The sequence below is a fragment of the Scyliorhinus torazame genome, chromosome 5 (genome assembly GCF_047496885.1).
Source record: "Scyliorhinus torazame isolate Kashiwa2021f chromosome 5, sScyTor2.1, whole genome shotgun sequence".
Classification (NCBI taxonomy): Eukaryota; Metazoa; Chordata; class Chondrichthyes; order Carcharhiniformes; family Scyliorhinidae; genus Scyliorhinus; species Scyliorhinus torazame.
The window spans coordinates 116,946,607-116,969,366 of NC_092711.1; the positions used below are offsets into that span (position 1 = coordinate 116,946,607).

General features: G+C 50.5%; 1 protein-coding gene and 1 long non-coding RNA gene across 6 annotated transcripts in view; one reads left to right on the forward strand and one right to left on the reverse strand.

Annotated features, from left to right (window-relative positions):
* LOC140421704 (uncharacterized) overlaps positions 1 to 22,760 on the forward strand; it is a 244,678-nt gene that overhangs the window by 142,639 nt on the left and 79,279 nt on the right. The gene's annotated exons all lie outside the window — the stretch shown is intronic.
* Positions 12,313 to 17,889, reverse strand: LOC140421737 (uncharacterized). Its single transcript, XR_011947051.1, has 2 exons — positions 16,715 to 17,889; positions 12,313 to 16,239 (listed from the first exon to the last, which is right to left on the reverse strand). It is a non-coding gene; the product is annotated as an uncharacterized lncRNA (long non-coding RNA).

Sequence of the window (22,760 nt, forward strand, 5' to 3'; positions counted from 1 at the left end):
GGTAGGAGAGCACTTTGGGGACAGTGACCACAATTCGGTGACGTTTACGTTAATGATGGAAAGGGATAAGTATACACCGCAGGGCAAGAGTTATAGCTGGGGGAAGGGCAATTATGATGCCATTAGACGTGACTTGGGGGGGATAAGGTGGAGAAGTAGGCTGCAAGTGTTGGGCACACTGGATAAGTGGGGCTTGTTCAAGGATCAGCTACTGCGTGTTCTTGATAAGTATGTACCGGTCAGACAGGGAGGAAGGCGTCGAGCGAGGGAACCGTGGTTTACCAAGGAAGTGGAATCTCTTGTTAAGAGGAAGAAGAAGGCCTATGTGAAGATGAAGTGTGAAGTTTCGGTTGGGGCGATGGATAGTTACAAGGTAGCGAGGAAGGATCTAAAGAGAGAGCTAAGACGAGCAAGGAGGGGACATGAGAAGTATTTGGCAGGAAGGATCAAGGAAAACCCAAAAGCTTTCTATAGGTATGTCAGGAATAAGCGAATGACTAGGGAAAGAGTAGGACCAGTCAAGGACAGGGATGGGAAATTGTGTGTGGAGTCTGAAGAGATAGGCGAGATACTAAATGAATATTTTTCGTCAGTATTTACTCAGGAAAAAAGATAATGTTGTGGAGGAGAATGCTGAGCCCCAGGCTAATAGAATAGATGGCATTGAGGTACGTAGGGAAGAGGTGTTGGCAATTCTGGACAGGCTGAAAATAGATAAGTCCCCGGGACCTGATGGGATTTATCCTAGGATTCTATGGGAGGCCAGGGAAGAGATTGCTGGACCTTTGGCTTTGATTTTTATGTCATCATTGGCTACAGGAATAGTGCCAGAGGACTGGAGGACAGCAAATGTGGTCCCTTTGTTCAAAAAGGGGAGCAGAGACAACCCCGGCAACTATAGACCGGTGAGCCTCACGTCTGTAGTGGGTAAAGTCTTGGAGGGGATTATAAGGCACAAGATTTATAATCATCTAGATAGGAATAATATGATCAGGGATAGTCAGCATGGCTTTGTGAAGGGTAGGTCATGCCTCACAAACCTTATTGAGTTCTTTGAGAAGGTGACTGAACAGGTAGACGAGGGTAGAGCAGTTGATGTGGTGTATATGGATTTCAGCAAAGCGTTTGATAAGGTTCCCCACGGTAGGCTATTGCAAAAAATACGGAGGCTGGGGATTGAGGGTGATTTAGAGATGTGGATCAGAAATTGGCTAGCTGAAAGAAGACAGAGGGTGGTGGTTGATGGGAAATGTTCAGAATGGAGTACAGTCACAAGTGGAGTACCACAAGGATCTGTTCTGGGGCCGTTGCTGTTTGCCATTTTTATCAATGACCTAGAGGAAGGCGCAGAAGGGTGGGTGAGTAAATTTGCAGACGATACTAAAGTCGGTGGTGTTGTCGATAGTGTGGAAGGATGTAGCAGGTTACAGAGGGATATAGATAAGCTGCAGAGCTGGGCTGAGAGGTGGCAAATGGAGTTTAATGTAGAGAAGTGTGAGGTGATTCACTTTGGAAGGAATAACAGGAATGCGGAATATTTGGCTAATGGTAAAGTTCTTGAAAGTGTGGATGAGCAGAGGGATCTAGGTGTCCATGTACATAGATCCCTGAAAGTTGCCACCCAGGTTGATAGGGTTGTGAAGAAGGCCTATGGAGTGTTGGCCTTTATTGGTAGAGGGATTGAGTTCCGGAGTCGGGAGGTCATGTTGCAGCTGTACAGAACTCTGGTCCGGTCGCATTTGGAGTATTGCGTACAGTTCTGGTCACCGCATTATAGGAAGGACGTGGAGGCTTTTGAGCGGGTGCAGAGGAGATTTACCAGGATGTTGCCTGGTATGGAGGGAAAATCTTATGAGGAAAGGCTGACGGACTTGAGGTTGTTTTCGTTGGAGAGAAGAAGGTTAAGAGGAGACTTAATAGAGGCATACAAAATGATCAGGGGGTTGGATAGGGTGGACAGTGAGAGCCTTCTCCCGCGGATGGATATGGCTGGCACGAGGGGACATAACTTTAAACTGAGGGGTAATAGATATAGGACAGAGGTCAGAGGTAGGTTCTTTACGCAAAGAGTAGTGAGGCCGTGGAATGCCCTACCTGCTACAGTAGTGAACTCGCCAACATTGAGGGCATTTAAAAGTTTATTGGATAAACATATGGATGATAATGGCATAGTGTAGGTTAGATGGCTTTTGTTTCGGTGCAACATCGTGGGCCGAAGGGCCTGTACTGCGCTGTATTGTTCTATGTTCTATGTTCTATCCCTAGAACTATTTGGAGGCCTTTAGAAAACTCCCAACAGGGTGACCTCTCCTTTCCTGTTTCTAACCTCAGCCCATACTACCTCGGAAGAAGAGTCCCCATCTAGCATCCTCTCCGCCACCGTAATACTGTTTTTGACTAGCAGCGCCACACCTCCCCCTCTTTTGCCTCCTTCTCTGAGCTTACTAAAACACCTAAACCCCGGAACCTGCAACAATCATTCCTGTCCCTGCTCTATCCATGTCTCCGAAATGGCCACAACATCGAAGTCCCAGGTACCAACCCATGCTGCCAGTTCCCCTACCTTATTTTGTATACTCCTGGCATTGAAGTAGACACACTTCAAACCACCTACCTGAACACTGGCCCCCTCCTGCGAAGTCAATTCTGTGCTCCTGACCTCTATACTCTCAATCTCTCGTACCCTAAAACTACAATCCAGGTTCCCGTGCCCCTGCTGTATTAGTTTAAACCCCCCCCAAAGAGCACTAACAAATCTCCCCCCTAGGATATGTGTGCCCCTCAGGTTCAGATGTAGACCATCCTGTCTGTAGAGGTCCCACCTTCCCCAGAAAGAGCCCCAGTTATCCTGAAATCTGAATCCCTCCCACCTGCACCATCCCTGTAGCCACGTGTTTAGTTGCTCTCTCTCCCTATTCCTCATCTCATTATCACGTGGCACGGGCAACAACCCAGAGATAACAACTCTGTTTGTTCTCGTTCTGAGCTTCCATCCTAACTCCCTGAAAGCCTGCCTGACATCCTTGTTCCCTTTCCTACCTATGTCGTTCGTGCCAATGTGGACCACGACTTGGGGCTGCTCCCCCTCCCCCTTCAGGACACGGAAAACACGATCCGAGACATCACGTACCCTTGCACCTGGGAGGCAACATACCAAACGTGAGTCTCTCTCGCTCCCACAAAATCTCCTATCTGTGCCCCTGACTATAGAGTCCCCAATTACTAATGCTCTGCTCCTCTCCCCCCTTCCCTTCTGAGCAACAGGGACAGACTCCGTGCCAGAGTCCCGGACCCCATGGCTTACCCCTGGTAAGTCCCCCCCCCCACAAGTATCCAAAGCGGTATACTTGTTACTCAGGGGAACGGCCGCAGGGGATCCCTGCACTGACTGCTTCTTACCAGTCCCTCTTACAGTTACCCATCTATCTCCCATCTTTGGTGTAACTAATTCACTGAAGATGCTATCTCTGACCCCCTCTGCCTCCTGAATGATCCGAAGTTCATCCAACTCCAGCTCCAGTTCCCTAACGCAGTCTTGGAGGAGATGGAGATGGCTGCACTTCCTGCAGGTAAAATCAGCAGGGACACTAACGGCATCCCTCATCTCAAACATCCTGCAGGAGGAACATTGCACTCCCTTCCCTGCCATCCCTCTAACTTCTATTTTTTAAAAAATATATTTTTTATTCAAACTTTTGTGGCCAAACATAACAGTACATAGTTTTTCTTTTGAACAACAACAAAGCAATATAACTAACCGTGGCCAATTTTAAACAAATAAATAAATAATATATAAACAAAAACAAAACCAAAACCAAGTGTCAACTGCCTTGTCAAAAATAGTTACTCTCCAAAGATACAATCCAACAATCCAATATACATTACCTATAACAAGTGTCTATACATATACAATGACATCCCTGAGAGTCCGTCCGGTTCCTCCCCCCCCTCCCCCCTGGGTTGCTGCTGTTGTCTTCTTCTTTTCCATTCCCTCTATCTTTCTGTGAGGTAGTCGACGAACGGTTGCCACCGCCTGGTGAACCCTTGAGCCGAACCTCTTAATACGAACTTGATCTGTTCTAACTTTATAAACCCTGCCATGTCGTTTATCCAGGTCTCCACACCCGGGGGTTTGGCTTCCTTCCACATTAACAATATCCTGCGCTGGGCTACGAGGGACGCAAAGGCCAAAACATCAGCCTCTCTCGCCTCCTGCACTCCCGGCTCTTCTGCAACCCCGAATATAGCCAACCCCCAGCTTGGTTCGACCCGGACCCCCACCACCTTCGAAAGCACCTTTGCCACCCCCACCCAGAACCCCTGTAGTGCCGGGCATGACCAGAACATGTGGGTATGATTCGCTGGGCTTCTCGAACATCTCCCACACCTATCCTCTACCCCCAAAAATCTATTGAGCCGTGCTCCAGTCATATGCGCCCTGTGTAGAACCTTGAATTGTATCAGGCTTAGCCTGGCACATGAGGACGATGAGTTTACCCTACGTAGGGCGTCAGCCCACAGCCCCTCCTCAATCTCCTCCCCCAGCTCTTCTTCCCATTTCCCTTTCAGCTCATCTACCATGATCTCCCCCTCGTCCCTCATTTCCCTATATATGTCCGACACCTTACCATCCCCCACCCATGTCTCTGAGAGCACTCTATCCTGCACCTCCTGCGTCGGGAGCTGCGGAAATTCCCTCACCTGTTGCCTCGCGAAAGCCCTCAGTTGCATATACCAAAATGCATTCCCTTGGGGAAACCCATATTTTTCCGTCAGCGCACCCAGACTCGCAAACGTCCCATCTACGAACAGATCTCTCAATTGTACTACCCCAGCTCTTTGCCATGCTCCAAATCCCCCATCCATTCTCCCCGGAACAAACCTATGGTTATTTCTTATCGGGGACTGCACCAAGGCTCCCGCCCTTCCCCTATGCCGTCTCCACTGCCCCCAAATTTTCAATGCAGCCACCACCACCAGGCTTGTGGTGTATTTCTTCGGTGAGAACGGCAACGGTGCCGTCACCATTGCTTGTAGGCTAGTCCCCCTGCAGGACGCCCTCTCCAATCTCTTCCACGCCGCTCCCTCCCCTTCTCCCATCCACTTATATACCATTGAAACATTGGCGGCCCAGTAATAGTCGTTTAGGCTCGGTAGTGCCAACACACCCCCCCCTGTCCCTACTATGCTGCAAAAATCCCCTCCTCACTCTCGGGGTCTTCCCGGCCCACACAAAACTCATAATACTCTTCTCGATTCTCTTGAAAAAAGCCTTTGTGACCACCACCGGGAGGCACTGAAACACAAAAAGGAATCTCGGGAGGACCACCATTTTAACCGCCTGCACCCTACCTGCCAGTGACAGGGACACCATGTCCCATCTCTTAAAGTCCTCCTACATCTCTTCCACCAACCGCGTTAAATTAAGCCTGTGTAATGTACACCAATTCTTGGCTATCTGGATCCCCAAGTACCGGAAGTCCCTTGTTACCTTCCTCAATGGTAAATCCTCTATTTCCCTGCTCTGCTCCCCTGGATGCACCACGAACAACTCACTTTTCCCCATGTTCAATTTATACCCTGAAAAATCCCCAAACTCCCCAAGTATCCGCATTATCTCTGGCATCCCCTCCGCCGGGTCCGCCACATACAACAACAAATCATCCGCATACAGAGATACCCGGTGTTCTTCTCCTCCCCTGAGTACTCCCCTCCACTTCCTGGAACCCCTCAATGCTATGGCCAGGGGCTCAATCGCCAGTGCAAACAATAACGGGGACAGAGGACATCCCTGCCTCGTCCCTCTATGGAGCCGAAAATAATCAGACCCCCGTCCATTCGTGACCACGCTCGCCATCGGGGCCCTATACAGCAACTGTACCCATCTGATATACCCATCTCCAAAGCCAAATCTCCTCAGCACCTCCCACAAATAATCCCACTCCACTCTATCAAATGCTTTCTCGGCATCCATCGCCACCACTATCTCCGCTTCCCCCTCTGGTGGGGGCATCATCATTACCCCTAGCAGCCTCCGTATATTTGTGTTTAGCTGTCTCCCCTTCACAAACCGAGTTTGGTCCTCATGAACCACCCCCGGGACACAATCCTCTATCCTCGTTGCCATTACCTTGGCCAGAATCTTAGCATCCACATTCAGGAGGGAAATGGGCCTATAGGACCCGCATTGCAGCGGGTCTTTTTCCTTCTTTAGGAGGAGCGATATCGTTGCCTCTGACATAGTCGGGGGCAGCTGCCCCCTTTCCCTAGCCTCATTAAAGATTCTCATCAGTAGCGGGGCCAGCAAGTCCATATATTTCCTATAAAATTCCACTGGGAATCCGTCTGGTCCCGGGGCCTTCCCTGCCTTCATGCTTCCAATCCCTTTCACTACTTCCTCCGTCTCAATCTGTGCTCCCAGTCCCGCCCTCTCCTGCTCCTCCACCTTAGGAAATTCCAGCTGATCCAGAAAGCACATCATTCTCTCCTTCCCTTCCGGGGGCTGAGCTTCATATAATCTTTCATAAAATGCCTTGAACACTCCATTCACTCTCTCCGCTCGCCGCTCCATCTCTCCCTCCTCATCTCTCACCCTACCATCTCCCTCGCTGCTCCCCTTTTCCTCAGTTGGTGGGCCAGCAACCTGCTCGCCTTCTCCCCATATTCGTACTGTACACCCTGTGCCTTCCTCCATTGTGCCTCTGCATTACCCGTAGTCAACAAGTCAAATTCTACATGTAGCCTTTGCCTTTCCCTGTCCAGTCCCTCCTCCGGTGCCTCCGCATATTGTCTGTCCACCCTCAAAAGTTCTTTCAACAACCGCTCCCTTTCCCTACCCTCCTGCTTTCCTTTATGTGCCCTGATAGATATCAGCTCCCCTCTAACCACAGCCTTCAACGCCTCCCAGACCACTCCCACCTGAACCTCCCCATTGTCATTGAGTTCCAAGTACCTTTCAATACACCCCCTCACCCTTAAACACACCCCCTCATCTGCCAATAATCCCATGTCCATTCTCCAGGGTGGGTGCTGTTCTTTTTCCTCCCCTATCTCCAGGTCCACCCAATGTGGAGCGTGGTCCGAAATAGCTATAGCCGTATACTCCGTCCCCGTCACCTTCGGGATCAGTGCCCTTCCCAAAACAAAAAAGTCTATCCGTGAATAGACTTTGTGGACACAGGAGAAGAACGAAAACTCCTTACTCCTAGGTCTACTAAATCTCCAGGGGTCGACTCCTCCCATCTGCTCCATAAAGTCCTTGAGCACCCTAGCTGCAGCCGGCCTCCTTCCGGTCCTGGACCTCGATCTGTCCAGCCCTGGGTCCAGCACCGTATTAAAATCTCCACCCGTTACCAACTTTCCCGCCTCTAGGTCCGGGATGCGTCCCAACATGCGCCTCATAAAATTGGCATCATCCCAGTTCGGGGCATATACGTTCACTAAAACCACCGCCTCCCCTTGCAATCTGCCACTCACCATCACGTATCTGCCCCCACTATCCGCCACTATGGTCTTTGCCTCAAACATTACCCGCTTCCCCACTAATATAGCCACCCCCCTGTTTTTTGCGTCTAGCCCTGAATGAAACACCTGCCCCACCCATCCTTTGCGAAGTCTGACCAAGTCTATCAGTTTCAGATGCGTCTCCTGCAGCATAACCACATCTGCCTTAAGTTTTTTAGGTGTGCGAGTACCCGTGCCCTCTTAATCGGCCCGTTCAGCCCTCTCACATTCCACGTGATCAGCCGGGTTGGGGGGCTCTTTACCCCCCCCCCCCCCTTGTCGACTAGCCGTCTCCTTTTTCAATCCACCTCCTCACCTGGTTCCCACGTAGCCGTATCTCCCCCCAACGGCGCCCTCCCGCCCCGACCACCCCACCCCATACCAGCTCCCCCTTCTCCCCAGCAGCAGCAACCCAGTTAACTCCCCCCCCCCCCGCTAGATCCCTTTCTAGCCTAATTGCACCCCCCATGTTGCTCCCAGAAGTCAGCAAACTCTGGCCGACCTCGGCTTCCCCCCGTGACCTCGGCCCCCACTGTGCGAGGCCCCCTCCTTCCTGCTTCCCTGTTCCCACCATGATTACCATAGCGCGGGAACAAAGCCCGCGCTTCCCATTTGGCCGCGCCCCCAGCTCCTCATCCTCCCTTCCCCCCTCCCCCACGACATGGGGAAGAGAGAAAAGTTACAGGGTCGCAGGATTATCAACTTGGGAAATCATCTCTTCCCCCATTTCCCCCCCCCCCTTCACCCCACGTAGTCACCCCACCACTTTGTCCCAAACGTTCTTTTCTAGCCCGCTTATTCCAGTTCCTCCTCGACAATAAATGTCCACGCCTCTTCTGCCGTTTCAAAGTAGTGGTGTTTCCCTTGATGTGTGACCCACAGTCTTGCCGGCTGCAGCATTCCAAATTTAACCTTCCTTTTGTGCAGCACCGCCTTGGCCCGATTAAAGCTTGCCCTCCTTCGCACTCCAATCTTGATATATGCGGATCACCGCGTTCTCCCACCTACTGCTCCGGGTTTTCTTTGCCCATCTGAGGACCATCTCTCTGTCCTTATATCGGAGAAATCTCACCACTATGGCTCGAGGAATTTCTCCAGCCCTTTGTCTTCGCGCCATAACTCGATAAGCTCCCTCCACCTCCAATGGGCCCGTCGGGGCCTCCGATCCCATTAACGAGTGAAGCATCGTGCTCACATATGCCCCGACGTCCACCCCTTCGGGAAGACCAAGAATCCTTAAATTCTTCCTCCTCGCATTACTCTGCAGCACCTCCAGCCTTTCCACACACCTTTTGTGTTGTGCCTCGTGCATCTGTCTTCACCACCAGGCCCTGTATTTCGTCCTCATTCTCCGCAGCCTTTGCCTTCACAACCCGAAGCTCCTGCTCCTGAGTCTTTTGCTCCTCCTTTCGCCCTTCAACCGCCTGTAATATCGGGGCCAACAGCTCCTTCTTTATCTCCTTTTTAAGTTCTTCCACGCAGCGCCGCAGGAACTCTTGTTGGTCAGGGCCCCATATTAAACTGCCACCTTCCGACGCCATCTTGCTTTGTGCTTGCCTTCCTGGCCGCTGCTCTAGAGGATCCACTGCAATCCGGCCACTTTCCTCTCCTTTTTCCATCCGTGTCCAGGGGGGATTCCCTTCTGGTTTACCGCACAGTGTTTTTAGCCGTTAAAATTGCCGTTGGGGCTCCTATTAAGAGCCCAAAAGTCCGTTCCACCGGGAGCTGCCGAAACGTGCGACCTAGCTGGTCATCGCCGCACCCGGAAGTCTCCCTCTAACTTCTAACCAGGATCTGGTTAATAAATAAATAAATACTTTTTAAAAAAAAATTATATATATAATAATATATGGCACTTACCTCACACCAATGGGTCTTATTATTAGGTTAGAGGGGGAGGGCGGGTGGGAGACACTACGTGTAGTGTCTCAGGTTTCCTCTCCACCAGAATTTATTGGTTGGGGGGGGGGGCCCTTCCCAGAAGTCCGCGAACTTCCGGTTCCCGCCTTTCATAAAACAAAAACAGAAAAGAACAGAAACGGGACCAGGTAAGTGTTTTTAAAGTAAAAACTTACCTCCCAGAAGGCCCTTGCGCACCGCTCCCGCCGAAATCCAAAGTGCTGCTCCTGCAAAGGTAAGGGTTTTAAAAGTAAAAACTTACCTCCCAGAAGGCCCTTGCGCACCGCTCCCGCCGAAATCCAAAGTGCTGCTCCTGCAAAGGTAAGGGTTTTAAAAGTAAAAACTTACCTCCCAGAAGGCCCTTGCGCACCGCTCCCGCCGAAATCCAAAGGATAGAAAGAGATTTAAATGCTCTCCATCTGAATACACCAGTATTTGTAATAAGATAGATGAACTGATGGCAGAGATAGAAATAAATGTGCATGGTATCGCAGCCAATACAGGGATGTGTTTGCAAAGTTGCTGAAGCTGGAAACTGAATATTCCGGAGTAGTTGACTTCACAGAGGATTGGATTGGATTTGTTTATTGTCACGTGTACCGAGGTACAGGGAAAAGTATTTTTCTGCGAGCAGCTCAACAGATCATTAAGTACATGAAAAGAAAAGGGAATAAAATAAAATACATAATAGGGCAACACAACATATACAATGTAACTACATAAGCAATGGCATCGGATGAAGCATACAGGGTGTAGTGTTAATGGAGTCAGTCCATAAAGGGTCATTTAGGAGTCTGGTGACAGTGGGGAAGAAGCTGTTTTTGAGTCTGGTCGTGTGTGTTCTCAGACTTCTGTATCTCCTGCCCGATGGAAGAAGTTGGAAGAGTGAGTAAGCCAGGTGGGAGGGATCTTTGATTATACTGCCCGCTTACCCCAGGCAGCGGGAGGTGTAGATGGAGTCAATGGATGGGAGGCAGGTTCGTGTGATGGACTGGGCGGTGTTCACGACCCTCTGAAGTTTCTTGCGGTCCTGGGCCGAGCAGTTGCCATACCAGGCTGTGATGCAGCCTGATAGGATGCTTTCTATGGTGCATCTGTAAAAGTTGGTAACAGTCAATGTGGGCATGCCGAATTTCCTTAGTTTCCTGTGGAAGCATAGACGCTGTTGTGCTTTCTTGGTGGTAGCGTCGACGTGGGTGGACCAGGACAGATTTTTGGAGATGTGCACCCCTAGGAATTTGAAACTGCTAACCATCTCCACCTCGGCCCCGTTGATGCTGACAGGGCTGTGTACAGTACTTTGCTTCCTGAAGTTAATTACCAGCTCTTTAGTTTAGGATAGGACGAGATGAAAGGGTATGGGTTAGTTCTGATGATCACATTTGAGATCAACACAGTCGTGAGAAACGATCTCGGCTCAGAAGATGAAGATGTGAAAATGAAATGAAATGAAAATCACTTATTGTCACAAGTGGGCTTCAATGTAGTTACTGTGAAAAGCCCCTAGTCGCCACATTCCGGCACCTGTTCGGGGAGGCTGGTACGGGAACTGAACCATGCTGCTGGCCTGCATTGGTCTGCTTTCAAAGACAGCGATTTAGCCCTGTGCTAAACCAGCCCTTGATTAGATGTAGAATTACATCTCAGATGTAGAATTAGCTTGTCTGGAGATAAGCAAAATAAGCGTAGTAAGTCACGATTGTACTTCGTAGTTTAAATGTCACCTAACAGTTGCAGCCTGGTCGATTTATAATTGCTGCAGAAATAATAGGGACTTGTGAGAAAGGTAATCGTAGGTATTTATAACCTGGATATGAATTGGATAATGTGAAATGGCAGGGGTAGGATTCAAGATGGCTGCCTTGTGTATACCCAGGACAGTTTAAGTGAAAGGGGGTGGCATGGTAACACAGTGGTTAGCACTGCTGCTTCACAGCACCAGGGTCCCAGGTTCGATTCCCGGCTTGGGTCATTGTCTGTGCGGAGTCTACACGTTCTCCCCGTGTGTGCGTGGATTTCCTCCGGGCGCTCCAGCTTTCTCCCACAAGTCCCATAGATGCTTGTTAGGTGAATTCTCCCTCAGTGTACCCGAACTGGCACCGGAGTGTGGCAACTAGGGGATTTTCACAGTAACTTCATTCCAGTGTTAATGTAAGCCTACTTACGGCACTAATAAAGTTCATTATTGTTTAATTTTTATTCATTCAAGGGATGTGCATTAACGGGCTCGGCCAACATTTATCGCTCATCCCTACGTGACCTCAAGAAGTTGGTGGTGAGCTTCCTTGTTGAACCCCTGAAGTACCTGAGGTGTTGGTACACACACAGTACTCTTAGGGAGGGAGTTCCAGTGACAGAATGGTAATATATTTCGAAGTTAGGATGGTGAGTGATTTGGAGGTGAACTTCCAGGTGGTGGTGTTTTCATATATCTGTTGTCTTTGTCCTACTGGATGGTCGTGGTTGGGGGTTTGGAAAGTCTAAGGAGCTTTGGTGAGTTTCACCAGTGCATATTGTAGATGTTACACACTATTGCACACTGTTTGTTAGTAGTGGAAGGAGTGAATGTTTGTGGATGGGGTGCCAATCAAGTGGGCTGCTTTGTCCTGGATGGTGTCAAGCTTCTTGCCTGTTGTTGGGAGCTCCACTCAGGCAAAGGCAGAGTATTCCATTACATTTATGGGCGGCACCGTGGTTAGCACTGTTCAGAGGTGGTAATGCCATTGAATGTCAAGGGGCATTGGTTAGATTCTCTCTTATTGGAAATGGCCATTGCCTGGCACTTGACTGGCTTGAATGTTACTTGCCACTTATCAACCCGTCTGGATATTGTCCAGGTCTTGTTGCATTTGGAAATGAACTGCTTGAGTATCTGAGGAGTTGTGAATGGCACTGAACATTGTGCAGTGATCCCCAAGATAAATAAGTTTATTCAAAGATAAAGGTTTACTGAACAACTTTGAGACATTGACATTCACAATTTCATGCAGGTGACCAATCTGTAGAAGCCTAACCCTCTCAGGCTCCTTCTCTGACAGCAATTTCTGTGGAACGTAGCCTCGGTAGTCTTTTGCACTTGGCTAACAAGACCGTTGGAACCTCATTTTATCCTCCAAAGTGACCATGAGCTCACCATAAGACCATAAGACATAGGAGCAGAATTAGGCCACTCGGCCCATCGAGTCTGCTCCACCATTCAATCATGTCTGATATTTTTCTCATCTCCATTCTCCTGCCTTCCCCCCATAACCCCTGATCCCCTTGTTAATCAAGAATCTATCTATCGCTGTCTTAAACGCACTCAGTGATTTGACCTCCATAGCTTTCTGCGGCATTGAGTTCCACAGATTCACCACTCTCTGGCTGAAGAAATTCCTCCTCATCTCCGTTTTAAAGGATCATTCCTTTAGTCTGAGATTGTGTCCACTGGTTCTAGTTTTTCCTACAAGTGGAAACATCCTCACCACGTCCATTCTATCCAGGCCTTGCTGTACCCTATAAGTTTCAATAAGATCCCCCCTCATCCTTCTGAACTCCAACGAGTACAGACCCAGAGTCCTCAACCGTTCCTCATACGAGAAGCTCTTCATTCCAGGGATCATTCTTGTAAACCTCCTCTGGACCCTTTCCAAGGCCAGCACATCCGTCCTTAGACACGGGCCCAGAACTGCTCACAATGCTCAAAATGGGGTCTGATTAGATCTTATACAGACTCAGAAGTACATCCCTGGCCTTGTATTCTTGCCTCTTGACATGAATGCTAACACTGCATTTGCCTTCCTAACTGCCGACTGAACCTGCGCGTTAACCTTAAGAGAATCCTGAATAAGGACTCCCAAGTCCCTTTGTGCTTCTGATTTCATAAGCATTTTCCCATTTAGAAAATAGTCGATGCCTAAATTCCTCCTTCCAAAGTGCATAACCTCACACTTTTCCACATTGTATTCCAGCTGCCACTTTTCGCTCACTCTCCTAGCCTATCCAAATCCTTCTGCAGCCCCCTCAATACAACCCGTCCCTCTACAGATCTTTTTATCATCTGCAAACAGTGCCTTCAGTTCCTTCTTCCAGATCATTAATGTACTTTGTGAAAATTTGTGGTCCCAGCACAGACCCTAGGCTAACCACTAGTCACCGGTGGCCATCCTGAAAAAGACACCTTTATCACCACTCTCTGCCTTCTGCAAGTCAGCCAATCCCCTATCTATGCCAGGATCTTACCCTTAACACCATGGGCTCTTAAACGTATTTAACAGTCTCCTAGGCGGCACATTGTCAAAGGCAAGAGTTGGGCCTGTTGCAACATGAAAATTGTTCAATTTGATCACTAGATTAATTTATGACTGGATGGTAATTACTTATATCACCATCTCTCATTATCTTGGACAGGAATACAATTGAACTGTTTCATAATATCCCTTTATCTGATTCTGTACAATTCCTTATTCATACCGTTTCAAATGTTGAGGTTAATCAGAGTTGGAAGGTCTCTCTTGCCAGTACATTTATCCTCATTGCACATTCTTTACATACACAACAATTAGGCTTTTACATTTTTACTACAAATAAAACTGATCCTTTCACTATAACTACTGATTAAGTAATTGTAACTCAATGAAGGCTCACTTCTTACTCAAGCATTACAGACTGGTAGGTAATTAAAACAGTAATCGAGAAAAGAGTTGAAGCTTTTCATCTTCCACTCATCAGGACATTCGCACGAATAGAAAATTTAAAGGGAACAACAATTTAAACTTCATGAGAAGAGAGTGTTGATTTGTTGGTAAGTGGACTCTGATTGGTAGAGGTGTTGCCATGGGGAGGCATTGCCATGGGGAGGCGTTGCCGTGGAGAGGCATTGCCATGGAGAGTGCACCAGTTAACTGATGAGACAAGCTTTGTTTAAATTCAAACCAGGCAGGTTGACTCTGATTGAATCAGGCATTTCCTGTGGAATGAACCATAGAACATAGAACGATACAGCGCAGTACAGGCCCTTCGGCCCACGATGTTGCACCGAAACAAAAGCCATCTAACCTACACTATGCCATTATCATCCATATGTTTATCCAATAAACTTTTAAATGCCCTCAATGTTGGCGAGTTCACTACTGTAGCAGGTAGGGCATTCCATGGCCTCACTACTCTTTGCGTAAAGAACCTACCTCTGACCTCTGTCCTATATCTATTACCCCTCAGTTTAAAGTTATGTCCCCTCGTGCCAGCCATATCCATCCGCGGGAGAAGGCTCTCACTGTCCACCCTATCTAACTCCCTGATCATTTTGTATGCCTCTATTAAGTCTCCTCTTAACCTTCTTCTCTCTAACGAAAACAACCTCAAGTCCATCAGCCTTTCCTCATAAGATTTTCCCTCCATACCAGGCAACATCCTGGTAAATCTCCTCTGCACCCACTCCAAAGCCTCCACGTCCTTCCTATAATGCGGTGACCAGAACTGTACGCAAAAGTCCAAATGCGGCCGTACCAGAGTTCTGTACAGCTGCAACATGACCTCCCGACTCCGGAACTCAATCCCTCTACCAATAAAGGCCAACAGAGTGCTGTAGACTCAATGGAACTGAGTATTTATTTTAGATCTAACTGCAGTGGTAGGAAAACACTATTTACTATCCAGGATAAAAGCAGAGTCATGGGACCGGCCAGTCCAGCAGAAAGAAACCCTCCGACCTCCCTCTTCACCCACTGTCAGAATGAACATGGCCCAGTCCTGGATGTGAGTAACAGCAGAATCCAACCCCTGTCATCACTGGTGAACACGCTGGTGTCTCAGCAGGTGGGATGAATCAATAAATCCTTTCTCACAGTCGGAGCAGGTGAATGGCCTCTCCCCACTGTGAACTTGCTGGTGTTTCAGGAGGCTGGATAACTGAGTGAATCCTTTCCCACACTGAGAGCAGGTGAACGGCCTCTCTCCAGTGTGAATGCGCTGGTGTCTCTGCAGGTTGGATGAAGTCGTAAATTTTTTCCCACAGTCGGAGCAGGTGAATGGGCTCTCCCCAGTGTGAATGTGCCAGTGGACCAGCAGGCTGGATGAATCACTGAATCTCTTCTCACACGTGGAGCATGTGAATGGCTTCTCACTGGTGTGAAGACGCTGGTGCGTCTTAAGGCAGGATGACTGATTGAATCCCTTGCCACACTTAGAGCAGGTAAATGGCCTCTCCCCAGTGTGAACTCGCTGGTGTATCAGCTGGTTGGATGAATCAATGTATTTCTTCCCACAATTGGAGCAGGTAAAGGGCCTCTCCCCAGTGTGAACTCGCTGGTGTAACAGCAAGGCAGATGAATCAATGTATCCCTTCCCACACATGGAGCAGGTGAATGGTCTCTCCCCAGTGTGAACTCATTTGTGTGTTTGCAGATGGGATGACTGAGTGAATCCCCTCCCACACATAGAGCAGGTGAAAGGCCTCTCCCCAGTGTGAATATGTAGATGAGCTTCCAGCCCAGACGGGAAATGGAAGACCTTCCCACATTTCCACGGTTTCTTCATGGTGTCGGTTTTCTTGTGTCTCTCCAGGTTAGTTGGAAGAACAGTTCCAATTGTTGGGTTTCAATCCGCTGTGAATGGTGTGATGTTTTTTCAAGCTGTGAAACAGTCAGTTCACTGGAACACTCTCACTCGGTTGTGTGTCTTGGTGCTTTTCCAGTCACATTGATGGTTAAAATGCTTTGAAGCAGACAGAACAATCATTTTCCTTCTAGATTCAAAAGCTGATGAAATTCAGGTCCCGATGAATCGAATGACTCTGTCAGATTTGGACATGCTGTTTCATTGGAGATTTCTGACTGCAAATCCTCCACTTCTGATATCCTGTAAAGGGAGTTTACAAGTCACCACTGTCAATATGGGAGAGAAATTCAATTGACAATTTTAGTTGCTATGGGACATTCTTTCCCCTCTCCTTCCACAAAAGCTGTAAACCTCCATCCCTCCACTCTCACTCTGCTGTACCTAACATACACCCTCCCAATTACCCTCCTGAATGTATCAATTCATCCAGTATATTACAGAATAGAAAAATTCTAAATGGCCAGACAATGTAATAAATCAAAGAAGAAGGTTTTTATTTACCTTAACAATCAAACGAAAAACACAAATGAATAATTTATTGACAAATAGTATTTGAATAGCCAGAATAAATTTGACTTGAAATATCTCAGACAATAAAAACTGGTTCCACAAAATCTCAGCATTTCCCCCCTCAGCAGATTTGTCTCTAATTCCAGTTCCAGATTCCCACAACTCTCTGTATTCCCCAGAGGGAGAAAGTAAGTGTTTTACTTACAGATATTGGGTAGAAGAGGAAGTTTTGAAGTCTGTGTGTGAAGCTAAAATCCAATGCTCGGCTATTTCAAATCAAACTGCAGGACTGGGAAGAAAATGATGGGAAGACATTTTGCAAAGTCCCCTCCCCCACTCCCTCAGCTGTAGGCCCAGCGCGCAAGCTCAGAAAGCGCTGCTGACCCGAGCTGTCCACAGCAAGTACAGTGCGGCTGCCGCCAGCGGTCGCTCCCGATCTCTTTTTGGACCAGCCAGTCGCCGTAGGGAGAGGGGAGCGGGGAAGATCACTGAGCGGCTTCTCGCTCTGGCCGGAGCCGGTCCACGCCCTTACTACTCTCTGAGTAAAGAACCTACCTCTGACATCTGTCCTATATCTATCTCCCCTCAATTTAAAGCTATGTCCCCTCGTGCGGACATCACCATCTGAGGAAAAAGGTTCTCACTGTCCACCCTATCTAATCCTCTCATCATCTTGTATGCCTCAATTAAGTCACCTCTTAACCTTCTTCTCTCTAACGAAAACAGCCTCAAGTCCCTCAGCCTTTCCTCAGAAGATCTTCCCTCCATACCAGGCAACATTACGGTAAATCTCCTCTGCACCCTTTCCAATGCTTCCACATCCTTCCTATAATGCGGCGACCAGAATTGCACGCAATACTCCAAATGCGGCCGCACCAGTTCTGTACAGCTGCAACATGACCTCATGGCTCCGAAACTCATTCCCTCTACCAATAAAAGCTAACACACCGTACGCCTTCTTAACAACCCTCTCAACCTGGGTGGAAACTTTCATGGATCTATGTACATGAACACCGAGATCTCTCTGCTCATCCACACTGCCAAGAAGCTTATCTGTAACTTGTAACATCATTCAGCACTGTCCACAACTCCATCGACTTTAGTGTCATCTGCAAATTTACTCACCCATCCTTCTACGCCCTCCTCCAGGTCATTTATAAAAATGACAAACAGCAGTGGCCCAAAACAGATCCTTGTGGTACACCACTCGTAACTGGACTCCAGCCTGAACATTTCTTTTTTTTTTTTTAAATAATTTTTCTTAAAGGTTTTCATAAAATATCAATAACAAAATGAGAAAGAAAAAAGAACCCAACAGGGTTAAGTACAAAACACAATCTAAAAAAGCAACCCCCCAAACCCCTCCCCCCATGTACATAAATAAATTAACTTTAACACCCCGACTTAACACAACAGGTGTATACACCCCCTCAGACCCTCCAGTGTAAATAACAGAAACAAAAATAAAGTAAACCACGCCCCCCCCCCCCCCCCCCCGCGAGCTGCTGCTGCCATTGACCAATGTCTATCGCTCTGCCAGAAAGTCTAAGAACGGTTGCCACCGCCTAAAGAACCCTTGCACCGACCCTCTCAAGGCGAATTTCACCCTCTCCAATTTAATGAACCGTGCCATATCGCTGATCCAGGATTCCACGCTTGGGGGCCTCGCATCTTTCCACTGAAGGAGAATCCTTCGCCGGGCTACCAGGGACGCAAAGGCCAGAATTCCGGCCTCTTTCGCCTCCTGCACTCCCGGCTCCTCTGCCACCCCAAATATTGCGAGCCCCCAGCTCGGTCTGACCCTGGATCCTCCCACCCTCGACACTGTCCTCGCTACGCCCTTCCAAAATTCCTTCAGCGCTGGGCATGCCCAGAACATATGGGTGTGATTTGCTGGGCTCCCTGAGCACCTAACACACCTGTCCTCACCCCCAAAGAACCGGCTCATCCTTGTCCCGGTCATGTGTGCCCTGTGCAGCACCTTAAACTGTACGAGGCTGAGCCTCGCGCACGAAGAGGAAGAATTCACCCTCCCTAGGGCATCTGCCCACGTCCCCTCTTCGATCCCCTCTCCCAACTCCTCCTCCCACTTACCTTTCAACTCCACCACCGAGGCCTCCTCCACCTCCTGCATCACCTGGTAAGTTTCCGAGATCTTCCCCACTCCCACCCACCCCCCGAGAGCACCCTGTCCTGAACTGTGTGTGGCAGTAGCCGCGGGAATTCCACCACCTCACCCAAGCTCGCGAACTTCCCGTCCACAAACAGGTCCCCCAACTTTCGTATCCCTGCCCTGTGCCACCCCGAAAACCCTCCACCTGTTCTTCCTGGGGCGAACCGGTGGTTCCCCCGTAATGGGGTCCACACCGAGGCCCCAACTTCCCCCCTATGCCGTCTCCACTGCACCCAAATTTTGAGGGCCGCCACCACCACCGGGCTCGTGGTATACCGCCTTGGAGGGAGCGGCAGCGGCGCCGTTGCCAGCGCCCCCAGACTCGTACCCACACAGGACGCCGTCTCCAGCCTCTTCCATGCAGCCCCCTCCCTCTCCATCACCCACTTGCGCACCATCGTCGCATTGGCGGCCCAGTAGTACCCACGAGGTTGGGCAGCGCCAGCCCCCCCTATCTCTACTCCGCTCCAGGAACACCCTTCTCACCCTCGGAGTCCCTCGCGCCCACACAAACCCTATCATACTCCTGTTAACACGCCTGAAAAAAGCCTTTGGGATAAACACGGGGAGGCACTGGAACAGGAACAAAAACCTTGGGAGCACCATCATTTTGATTGACTGCACCCTACCCACCAAGGACAGCAGCAACGCGTCCCACCTCTTGAACTCCTCCTCCATTTGCTCCACCAGCCTTGTAAAGTTAAGCCTATGCAGTGCCCCCCAGCTCCTGGCCACCTGGACCCCCAAATATCTGAAGCTCCTCTCCGCCCTTTTTAGTGGGAGCTCGCCAATCCCCCTCTCCTGGTCCCCGAGCTGAACTACGAACAGCTCACCCTTCCCCATATTGAGCTTGTACCCCGAAAAGTCCCCGAATTCCCTCAGGATCCTCATTACCTCTGGCATTCCTCCCACCGGGTCCGCCACATACAGCAGCAGGTTGTCCGCATAAAGCGACACCCTATGCTCCTCCCCACCCCGCACCAACCCCCTCCAGTTCCTCAACTCTCTCAGTGCCATAGCCAGGGGTTCAATCGCCAGTGCGAAGAGCAGGGGGGGGCAGGGGACACCCGTCTCGTCCCTCGGTGCAACCGAAAGTACTCGGACCTCCTCCTATTTGTGGCCACACTCGCCATCGGGACCTCATACAACAGCCTAACCCACCTGACAAACCCCTCCCCAAACCCGAACCTCTTCAGCACCTCCCACAGGTACCCCCACTCTACCCTGTCGAAGGATTTCTCAGCGTCCATCGCCACCACTATCTCCGCCTCCCCCTCCCTCGCCGGCATCATAACGTTCAAAAGCCCCCGCACATTCGCGTTCAACTGTCTCCCCTTCACAAACCCCGTCTGGTCTTCATGGACGATCTGCGGTACACAATCCTCAATCCTCGTGGCTAAGACCTTCGCCAGCACCTTGGCATCTACATTTAGCAAGGAAATCGGTCTGTAAGACCCACATTGCAGGGGATCCTAGTCCCGCTTCAGGATCAAGGAGATCAGTGCCCGGGACATCGTCGGGGGTAAAGCCCCCCCCCTCCCTTGCCTCATTAAAGGTCCTAATGAACAGCGGGCCCAACAGGTCCATATATGTTTCATAGAATTCGACCAGGAAACCGTCCGGCCCCGGTGCCTTCCCCGCCTGCATGCTTCCTATCCCTTTGATCAGCTCCTCCAGCCCAATCGGGGCCCCCAGTCCCGCCACCAGTCCCTCTTCCACCTTTGGAAACATCAATTGGTCCAGGAAACGGCCCATCCCTCCCTCCACCCGTGGGGGCTCGAATCGGTACAATTCCCCGTAGAAGTCCCTGAAGACCCATTGATGCCAACCCCACTCCGCACCACGCTCCCTCCCCTGTCCTTAACTCCCCTGATCTCCTTACCTGCGTCCCGCTTCCGAAGCTGATGTGCCAGCATCCGGCTTGCCTTTTCCCCATACTCGTAGACCGCCCCCTGGGCCTTCCTCCACTGCACCTCCGCCTTCCTGGTGGTCACCAGGTCGAATTCGGCCTGGAGGCTGCGCCTCTTCCTCAACAATCCTTCCTCAGGCCCTTCCGCATACCTCCTGTCTACCCTCACCATCTCCCCCACCAGCCTCTCCCTCTCCTCCCGCTCCTTGTGGGCCCTAATGGAGATCAGCTCTCCCCTCACCACCACCTTCAGTGCCTCCCATACCATCCCCACTCGGACCTCCCCGTTGTCATTGGTCTCCAAGTACCTCTCTATACTTCCTCGGACACGCTCGCTCACCTCCCCGTCCACCAACAGCCCCACCTCCAAGCGCCACAGGGGGCGCTGGTCCCTCTCCTCCCCCATCTCCACGTCCACCCAATGCAGGGCGTGGTCCGAAATGGCTATTGCCGAATACTCGGTATCCTCTACTCTCGCTATCAGCGCCCTACTCAAAATGAAAAAGTCGATTCTAGAATAAGCCTTATGGACATGTGAGAAAAATGAAAATTCCCTAGCCCCTGGCCTTGCAAATCTCCAAGGGTCCACCCCTCCCATTTGGTCCATAAAACCCCTCAACACTCTAGCCGCCGCCGGCTTCCTACCCGTCCTAGACCTGGAGCGATCCAGTGCCGGATCCAACACCGTGTTAAAGTCTCCCCCCATTATCAGGCCCCCCACTTCCAAGTCTGGGATCCGACCCAACATACGCCGCATAAAACCCGCATCATCCCAGTTCGGAGCATACACATTGACCAGTACCACCCTCTCTCCCTGCAACTTACCACTATGTACCTACCGCCATTATCTGCCACAATGCCGGCCCCCGCCCCCCCCCCCCCGGCTAGGACCCATCCTAGCTGGTTTACTCCCCCCCCATTGCACTTCCGCAAGTCAGCTGACTGCTGCTGACCCCGGCCACTCCCGCCTCCCCTTCGACTCCTCCCATTGTGTGGCACACCCTCCTCTCCCCCTCCCCCCTCCGTTCTAACCGCGGGAAACAATCCTCGCTTCCCCGTCCCGGCCCCGCCCCCCCAGTCTTCAGCGCGGGAAAAAAGCCCGCGCTCTCCACCTACCAGGCCCCGCCACCAACCAAAACAGTGCCCAACCCGCCCCATCCACCCTCCCCAACCCGAAAGAGAAAAACACAGAGAAAAAGAAACCCAAAACAATGCAAAGGCCCCCCCCCCCGGCGAACCAAAAATAGGCATAACATATCCACCGCAGTCCCCAATCGCCCATCCTGACCCTCAGTCTGTGTCCAGCTTCTCGGCCTGAACAAAGGCCCACGCCTCCTCCGGAGACTCAAAATAATGGTGCCGGTCCTTGTAGGTAACCCACAGTCGCGCCGGCTGCAACATGCCAAACCTCACCCCCTTCCTGTGCAGCACCGCCTTCGCTCGATTGTACCCGGCCCTCCTGTTCGCCACCTCCGCACTCCAGTCCTGATATATCCGAACCTCCGCGTTCTCCCACCTGCTGCTCCTCTCCTTCTTGGCCCACCTGAGCACACACTCCCGATCGACGAACCGATGGAACCACACCAGCACCTCCCGCGGAGGCTCGTTAGCCTTGGGCCTCCTCGCCAACACTCTATGGGCCCCTTCCAGCTCCAGGGGCCCCTGGAAGGACCCCGCTCCCATCAGCGAGTTCAACATGGTGACCACATAGGCCCCCACGTCCGGCCCCTCCAGCCCCTCCCGGAGGCCCAGAATCCGCAGATTCTTCCGCCTCGACCGATTCTCCACTCCTCGAACCGCTCCTGCCATTTCTTGTGGAGCGCCTCATGCGCCTCCACCTTTACCGCCAGGTCTAAGATCTCGTCCTCATTATCAGAGATCTTTTGTCGAGCCTCTCGGATCGCCACCCCCTGGGCCGTCTGTGTCTTCAGCAGCTTATCAATAGAAGCCTTCATCGGCTTTATCAGGTCCGTTTTAATCTCTCTGACGCAGCGCTGGATACCCTCTTGTTGCACCTCCGCCCACTGCCTCCACGCTGCCTGGTCTCCGCCCGCCGCCATTTTGTCCTTCTTCCCCCCTTTCTTCTGGTCCACCACCACCTTTTTTGTCACCCCGCTCCTAGTTAAAACGATATACTGACGGGGAGCTTTTATTAACTCCTTCCCACAC